Source organism: Alligator sinensis, unplaced genomic scaffold (assembly GCF_000455745.1).
Source record: "Alligator sinensis unplaced genomic scaffold, ASM45574v1 scaffold1028_1, whole genome shotgun sequence".
In the NCBI taxonomy this organism is placed as follows: Eukaryota; Metazoa; Chordata; order Crocodylia; family Alligatoridae; genus Alligator; species Alligator sinensis.
In genome coordinates, this window is record NW_005842846.1 from 4,491 (window position 1) to 14,040 (window position 9,550).

Here is a 9,550-nt window from a genome sequence, read left to right on the forward strand (position 1 = left end):
AGGGAAATGTAAGAGTGTGAGGTAAATAGCACAACAGTGTCAGGACATACAGCTATGATGAGCATCTAAGCTAGGGACAGACATTACTCATAAACCAGTTTAAGTGATCAGAAACTGGTTTAAACCTATAACAGAACAGATGTTCAGTGCACATAAACCAGTTTGGGAATGGCTGAAACCAGTTTGAGATAAACCTGGTCGAATGTAGTATTGGATTTAACTGATTCGGCTCAAACCGGTTTATGTAATGTCTGTCCCAGACCCCTTGCTGGTTTAAGATCAACCAGATGCCCCCAGCATGCTCTCTGGGCTGAGCTCTCTGCTCCGCAGCAGGGATGGCCCCTCCCCTCTGCTCCCTCACAGGAGCTCCAAAGACTGTGGGCTGCTTCCCTCCTCCCCTCACCACTCCCTGCTAAGCAGGAATTCCCCCCTCCCCTCTGCTTTGCTGAGGAGGTATCTGTGTATTAGCTAGCACACCACATGCTGGCTACAGTCTGTGCTGAATCAACAGGTAGAATCAACAGGCAGAATCAACAGGTAGCTTGTAATGTCCATCTGTTGTTTTCTTAATTGGTTGATAAACACTGTTATCAATTCCCTGCTCGGCTAATCACAGTGTCCTGCCAAGCGCCTGGCCATGCCCCTCTCAGCCCCATGCTGTGGAAGGAAGAGAGAGCTGCTCTAGTGCCCCCTGGCTTCTAGCCTGAGCCACTGCAGGCATGTGCCTGCATTTCTGGGATATTTGTCTGGTTATAAAACTGATTTAGCTTAGCCAGGTTAGACTAACCTGCAAAGATTGAATCAATCCAGGCTCAGGCTTTTTGAATGCCTGTCCCTAGGCCTTGACACAAGCCACTGTTACAAGGATGTGCCTCTGACAGTGGAATCCATCCACCACGGCAAGTTCCCCAACCATGCTGAAGATGCCTCCTCTGGTCTTGAAGCAAGCAATATACCTTTTTGTGAACTGCATCTATTAAATGTTAAGTCCTCTGTGGGATTTGCATGAACTTGGAAAGAAAACTATCCTCTACATTCCCAAGACCATAAATCCTTGACCAGGATGTAAGAAGCTCTTAATTCTGTTATAATCTATTCAAGCAAGGAAAAACTAAAAATAATGGTTTGCAAGCTGTTTCCATGATACAAAGCATGGTAGCATAGGTGGGTGCTGTTTGTGCCTGCATCAATATGCATCAGGGTTTTGTGTTCTAGAAGCAGCTGATGGCTAGAAAATAGCATTGAGAGGTTTGCTTTGGGGAACTGGCTTATAGGTAATATATATATATAAGCCAGTATATATAGAGAAATATATATATGTATGTATGTATGTATGTATATATATGTGTGTGTGTATGTATGTATTAGAATAATGGTTCAGGACAACAGCAAGGGTTAATTGATTTCTAAAGGCCTGGTCACACGGTCACACAGTTCTCACAGCCTTTAAGGGTGTCTAACACAAAAAGGCAAATAGATATACACACAGTCTGGAAAATTGTGGGTATATACCACATTGTTCCATAACATGAGATAAGGTGGCAGCAGCTCACAAGGCCCAAAAGTGTGTGTGTGGGAGGAGGGGCTGAGAGGTCTGATTTTGGGGGAACAGACCAAATTAGGAGAAGACCTGGAAGGCCCAAATTGGGATGTGTACAGGTGATGGGCTTGTGAAACAAAGGAATATGTTGACAGGACAGAACATGGACAATATGACAACTACAGAAAAACCAATCAGCAATGCCCACGGATGAAGAGTCATCAGGAGGCGAAAAGAATACAAAAGAGAGGGCTTTAGAACAGCAAAGGATCACCATCCCTGAGAGGGATCCCCAAGGCCATCAGGGACAGAGGGCACACCACCAGCCTGTCTCACCCACCCCCCTGGGGATGGGCGGTAGGCCCTTGGCCTCTGACCTCCAGGCTGCTGACATCTGACATTCAAGAGAGAACCTTGGAGTGAAGCTTGTGTCCTGGCCACATGTATCTTGACACTGATGACAGTTTTAGGATTGGTAACTCTAGAATTGCTTGTATTTTTCTTATCTGCTATCACTGTGTATCAATAAATTTACCTATTATCAAATGGAAAGGTTGTGATTGGTCTGAGGCTTTTGAGTCCCCCTGGAACAAGGCATCTGGGTCCTCAATCCAGTGCCAAACAGCATGACTGCAGTGAGGGGACAATCCAAGGCAAAGTATTTTGGACTCAATTAGAATTTACAAGCAACTTCTGGAGCCATCGAAATCTAGCTCCCCTGGAAACCTCAGGAGCTGTCAACCGTGCTCCATAATGAATTGTAAACAAGAGCAGAGCGAGCTTTATAATTGACTTGTATGCACTTGTTTGTGAAGCCATGCCAGATTCTCCTCTCCTCCTTGGGCCTTCAGGAACCTTGTTAGGCAGAGCCTGGAAAGTACTGAGAAAGCCTGCAAAATGTCAGGAGACAGAGTGGCAGATGGCTGGTCTGTAGAGGGCAGAGAGAGATTGATTCAGAAAGACAGGCACAAAGGCACCATACAGCTGTGAAATCTGCCAGAGGACCTGCCACTGCGCCACGTTTCTGAAGCAGGGAATGTTTTCATAGTCTCCCTTGTTAGACTCTTGCCATTTCCAGCTGGACAATGGGGCATATCTTCCGGGCTTGTTCAGCACCTGACAGAAGTGGGTGCTGGCCAGAACTAGATATTACAAATACTCCAGGTAATGCATAATAATACCCTTTGGTAAGAATCCACATTTTTTCACTGACAGCACTGATGCCCTGGACATCAATGGACCTATGTAACATCACTGGCTAGAAACAGATGTCACCAAATAAAGCAGATCAGCCAATCCACATCACTAGGTGAAACACAGTGTCCCACCCTTGATGTTGTGGGATAAGGGGCGATGTAATCTCCCTGCTTTCCCCACTCAGCCAGATCCCTGGAGCACAGATCTGGCTGAGCAGGGAAAGCATGATGGAGGTAATAGATGTCCACTGCAAGAAAGCAGTAGTCTATTACCACCTTTTATTGCACCACTGATTTTCCTTTCACGAAGCACAACATGACACCTAATTGCTCAGCGTTTGTGCTGCCATAAAAATGTTATGGTGGCACAAATAAGATGTCAGGCAATGTCTGTTTCCACCCACTCTGTCCTACTTTCCTTGTAATCCTGCCTGTGATTGGGCATATTAAGACACTAACATAATCCAGATTTGCTAGTACACATAAGAATGGCTTGTGGAACTGCTACATGGAGCGGAAGAGTTGTAAAAGCAGCTGCATCTGTTTTGTTCCCTGCTGGGGTCCCAGCTTATATGGGTTCTTTTTTCACACTATGAGCAAGTGAATTGGGGCTTTTCTATCTACAATGAGTTTCATAAATGACAACCATCACATATATATGAATAGACACAGCCCATACACAGCCCTTCATCCAGACTAAATGCAATAGGAGTAGAACTAATCTGAGGCAGGGAAGAGAGCTGGAGAAGGATGAAGGCTGATCTGTCCTACCCCTACACCAGATTGGTATCCTCTTGGGATGGTTTCTTACTGTACATTTGCTTCAAGGTGGATTTCTTTTGTTTAAAGCATATCTATCTTGCTATGGCATCTACTAAAAACAGAAGTAAGCAACCTCAAAGGTTAGGTCAATACACACAGTTGTTTTTATGGGCTCTATTTTTCTTCCGAATGTAATTTCTTTTCTTCCCTCTGCTCTTTGTTTTACAGTCTCCTTAGTAGAGCATTGGAGTTGAATGTACAAACCCACTGACATTAAAAACTGGTAAAAATGCATCATCCCATTCATACATGATACAAAGAAAAGATTACCTGGATTGCCTATAAAGTTGGTCCATCTAGCAAAGATGTTCTCAAGTCATTTAATCCCTGATTCACTAGCTGTGTGTTGTCATTCAGGATCCCATTGATGTGGATAGCTATGGGGTAGAAGCCGGCAGAGCAATCATCACCCTTTATGCACAGCTCAGGCACTAGAGCAAAAGTGTGCAAAATATGGCCCATGGGCTGGATCTGGCCCTCTAAGGGATTTTATCTGACCCACACCACAGGCGGCAGCCTGGGCTGTGTTGTGTTTGATTGGTCCCAATGCCCCCCAGAAATCACCAGAAGAATGTCATGTTGATTTAAGCACGTGCATTATCTGCCAGGCCAAAAATGATCAAAAAACTAAAAAAAAGCAGAGAGCCTCATTTGGTTAATGTCTGTGAAACTCCTCAAGACAAGCAGCATTGCAGAAGCACAAAGCATCCTGCCTAATTTTACTTGGGACCTAAAAGAGTGGCTAAGATCATAAATGTAAGACCCCAGTACAGATCACAAAAAAATCCTGTGCACTTTGTGTCATGATTAAAAAGGTGTGTTTCTCCATCTAGAGCATAAAAACATCAGCAGGAGCCAATGGCTTCCACCAGAAACGATCACCGCCCGCCCGGCTAGTTGTAACCTTCCAGGGATCCCTTAACTACCTGCCTGCCTGATTTCTCTGGCACAGACAACTGAGGTTTGCAAAGGATATTTCCCACCCCTTAACACCAAGGAAATCTGTACAGCCTGAGTGAATTCAAGCAGCACATCATCTCTATGGCTGATGGGATTATAGATACAGCTTATCCTGATTTTCAAGTTATGTCCAGCGTGCCCACGTTATTCGTGCAGTGCTCTGCAGTGCCTGTTCACATCTAAATAAGCAAAAGAGAGTAGGAGGAAGGCACAGTCAGGAGATGCTGGATTTGACAGTGTCTTGCTGTCGGCTGCTGCCCCCCCATGGCTTGCTGAAAAGGCCTTGCCTTCTTTCTCAGCCAGCCTCTCCAGCACTGCACAAGTGAAGCAACCAGTTGAGATTCAGCTGCTAGGACCTGATGGTCATGTTATAGCCTCCAAAACCTCAGCGAATGCCAGCACAGACTTAAAAGTCACCAACCCCTTGAAAACCATGGATCTGCTCTGTCCTGCAAGGGACCAGGCTGCAGTGCAAAAGAGGATGTGACCATCAGACTTGGGTTGTGTGTAACATTGTGACTGTCAAAGGGTGGCATCACCATGGAGTGGGGTTGGAGCCAGCTCTCTCCATAGCGGCAGGTCCTCCTCCCTGATTGCTGGTATCTTGGCAACACAGGGATTGTTGACTTGGAAACTCAGTGTTTTAAATAAAGCTGCCTTCATTTCAGCAACCGCTGAATCCTGCATCTGTTCCCATGGTAGGGCCATGAAGCTAATCCTTGGTGTGAGCACCACATGCTTGCTTCTGCCGCCAGCAACCTCAGGTGTGCTCCTTGATTCCTGGACAGCTTGATTTCTCAGGCATAGGCCACTACTCCTTCCCTTCCTGCACAGACTCCTTCTAGCCCTTTTCCACCCAAAGCAATCCTCACACCCTGAAGACGAGCTGCTGCTGAACGAGTTCGAATTCAAACACACAACCAGCTCTTGGTAACGCAAGAATACAAGGCATTCCCAAAATACTGGCATTGGCAGTGGGCCTGACAGTCCTACCAGGATCATAGTTCCCTCCTACTCAGTGTGGAGACTGAGTTAATGGTGTGATCATGACAGCCTGTTAGAGTGACGGGGATAAAGATTTTTAAATTGTAAAAGGTCCTTTTCCCCCTGCAAAGACGTTAATGCCAAGATTTTCACCAGCAACTCATTATTCTGAGTGCCCAAACTTTTAGGTGCCCAATTGAAGACATGAGTGCCCGTCTGCGAAAAGGAGGCCCCTTTCAAGTGTCTTCAAGAGGGAAATTTTAAGCAGTCCAAAACAACAGGTTGCTTTTGAAAAACGTGACCTTTGTGGTTAATAAATACTTTGCATTTATACCAGCTGTTCCCCAACTTTACTGGATGATAGACCAATTTACCTAAAAAAGGCATGTTTGAAGTAGCACTTGCAAATGTCTTCTTTTTTGAAGACATTTATTTTAAGACTTACTAGGCTTAACATGAGTATTTTGGGACTGTACTGTCCAAAATAAATACGTCAAGAAGCCTAAAATATTTGGGCTGGCTGGAAAGTGAGAATTCCATGTTTGGTGAAAAAAAAAAGAAGAGGTTTTGACACGTGGTTTTGTTGCAGTGCAGGATGTAATGAAATCAAGAGCTTTCACAGGAAGAGCAAGGGGGCAGAAAGAAATATCCCCATGACCACCACCAACATACCTGATGGTCCAAAGATTAGGGCACTTACCTGGGATGTGGGAGACCCCAGATTTAATCAATGGTCTGAATCACTGAACTATTGGCTAGTTTAGATTCGCCATCTCTTTTTCTCATCAGAGATTTAATTCTGGACCTGAGAAACCTTCCTGGTGAAAGTTTCAGGGAAACAGACACACGTTCACAAAAAAATCTCTGTTTCTACAAATCAGCACTTTTCTAATGAAAAGATGTGATTGAAAACTTCCTAACTAGCTCTAATTATAACATCCTTCTTTACCATCTCAGGATTTTAGACATTGCCTTGATGCACATCAGAGCCCTGCTTGACTTAGTGGATCATCTGATGTCAGATGAAAGAAGGTCTTGCTAGGGTGTATCCAGATCATTGTTGAAGGTGAGCTGGACTTCACCTCCTGGCCAAATGTAAGGTGGCACAGGTTTTGGGTAGTGTTTCTAGAAAGGGGAACAAAGGAAGAGGGCATCTGTGTAAGAGAGCAGGGGAGCTCTTCTGTGCTTGTTACTGGAAAAGGGCTAGGTATCAGGAAGGGAGGGGGCAGAGAAGTGGCTGTGTCTTGATTTGGAATAGGCAGACAAGGTTCCTTGGGTGAATTTTATATCTTTTATTAGACCAACCCAAATGGTTGGAGAATAGTAATTAAGCAAGCTTTCGGGTTCAAAAACCCTTCGTCAATAGGCAGAATGGGGCAATAGCTTCACTTGAGCTTCAGGCCTGAATGAAGCCCCAACAGGCATTTTGCTTCTCAGGATCTCCTGCTCCCTCCCAAGCATGAGGTCCTTGGTTGCTGCAAACCACATCCCAAGGTAACCATAGTGAAAAGGGCCAGGTTGTGCTCTTGACCCAACATCCAGATTTTTACCTGCCACATTCAGCTGATGTCCCCTAATTCCTCAACTTTCCTATGAAGATGAAGGAATTCCCCATGAGTCTCCTGCCTTCTAGCCCTGCATGGGCATGAAAGGAGCACTCCTGCTCTGCAGCACTTAGGACCTCTAAAAATCAAATCATTTAGGGACCCAAATGTGGATTTCAGTACTGGGCACTAAACCCCAAGGCTAGGAAGTGTCTTGCAAGGCTTCCTAAGCACCTATGACCTTAACAGCCATCGTTGTAAGGGTCCCATTCTCAGGATGCTGGAGTTTTCCTAAGGAAATGGCTGGTTTGGGGCACAGAGACAAAGCTGTTGACTCTTAAGAGCTGATGCTTTCATCCTAGTATGCACATATTCGGTCACCACTGTGGGCAGCTTCCTAGTGGATGCCAAGGAAAAGGCTTTATTTTTAGCCTCCCTTCCAGTGCAAAACATTCAATGGTTGTAAAGAGCTTTAACGAGAAGAAAATAATAAAGGGACTTCGACAGACAGAATAATGCGCTGGGCTTTTCAAAGTGAGAGACAGCTGCTCTAACCCATATTTTTTGTCTCAGTAGGTGCAGAAGCACAGGAGATTTAGGTAACAGTTTATGGACAATTGTACCAGGCTGTCAAGCAGCTTCCTCAGAGATGACAGGGCAGGATCTGTAAATCAGAAGCTGGCTTTTCCCTTTTATCATCTCACTATCAGGCTGTCGGGCTTGTCAGGCCCCTACCAAAATGATCCTCCACTGTATTCAAGCTGACACCTGTGATTACATCTCAGTCAAGACGCCACATACAAAATAGGCTCAAGTATGTCATAAAAAATGTAGAAATTAATACAATAGCAGGAAGAGGCTCAGCCAGGGCCAGGGCTCCATTGGGCTAGTAAGAGTGTCTGCACCAAAGAGATTATAAACTACACAAATGAGACAAAGAGTGAGGAAACAGTATTATCATCCCCATTTTATAGACAGGGAATTGAGGCACACAGTGACCAAGGTCACTTGGGAAGCCTGTGGCAAATCTGGGAAATTAACCCAAATCTGCTAAATCCCAATCTAACACTTTACACTCAAGATACCCCAGTTACAAAATTAAAATCCTAGTTTGCCTTTGAAACATGCCCATAGTTCAGGGATGTTTCCGTATCGGGTTTGGATTTGGATTCACCCCTAGTCAAATTAGAGGCTGTGCCTTTTTGCCTAGATCTATGGGCTTGCCTGCTATTCAGAACTGATGTAGATGTAAAAGTCATTAAAGACAACCAGTTGGTCCAGTGCTGACTGTAGCTTGTTAAATCTTTACAATCTCCTGTGCATTTCAGTGGGCATGAACAGTTCATTGCTCCTAGCCAGGTTACACCATTGTGATGAGCCTCCCCAGGCAGGCCTTGACGATATACGTGTCCTGAATACATCCAAAACTTCAGAAGTTTTATGGCACTGCTGTAGGTAACAGTGAGGTAGTAGGTTGGGATGTTCACTTCTCTTCTGCATGTGGATACCCAGACTGCTTTTCCAGTTCAGGGCTACCTTGAAGCAGCGCTGAAATCAGAGCTCCTGGGACAAACTCGGTGAGGTGGCCACATCTGCGTCTGTCTGTATGAAGTTTCCCCACATTTTTAGTCTCTGTCCCATTCAGTCTTTACAGGCTTTTTATTGATACAGTTCACATTGATCCTTAGCAATTGTTCCTAGATGCGACTGAATGCGCACTGCAGCATTAGGAGCCCGACTCTGCTCTCAGTAGCATCACATCAAACAGGAGTACCTCTACTGACATAAGCAGAGTCACCCCAGAATTATACTGCTGTAAACCAGACAGAGCTGAGCCTTGCCCCTTGCATGCAGCCAGGCCACTTCATCTGAAATCCTTCCACACTGAATGTCTGTTCTGTTACAGATTTAAACCACTTTCTGATTGCTTAAACCGGTTTATGTGTAATTTCTGTCCATAGCCTTGAAGGCAGCAGAAGCAAGCATGTGGTGCTCACACTGAGGATTAGCTTCACGGCCCTACCATGGGAACAGATGCAGGATTCAGCGGTTGCTGAAATGAAGGCAGCTTTATTTAAAACACTGAGTTTCCAAGTCAACAATCCCTGTGTTGCCAAGATACCAGCAATCGGGGAGGAGGACCTGCCGCTATGGAGAGAGCTGGCTCCAACCCCACTCCATGGTGATGCCACCCTTTGACAGTCACAATGTCACACACAACCCAAGTCTGACAGTCATGTCTTCCTTTGCACTGCAGCCTGGTCCCTCGTAGGATCGACGGTTTCAAGGGGTTGGTGACTTTTAAGTCTGTGCTGGCATTCGCTGAGGTTTTGGAGGCTATAACATGACCATCAGGTCCTAGCAGCTGAATCTCAACTGGTTGCTTCACTTGTGCAGTGCTGGAGAGGCTGGCTGAGAAAGAAGGCAAGGCCTTTTCAGCAAGCCTTGTGGGGGCAGCAGCCGAAAGCAAGACACTGTCAAATCCAGCATCTCCTGAATGCGAC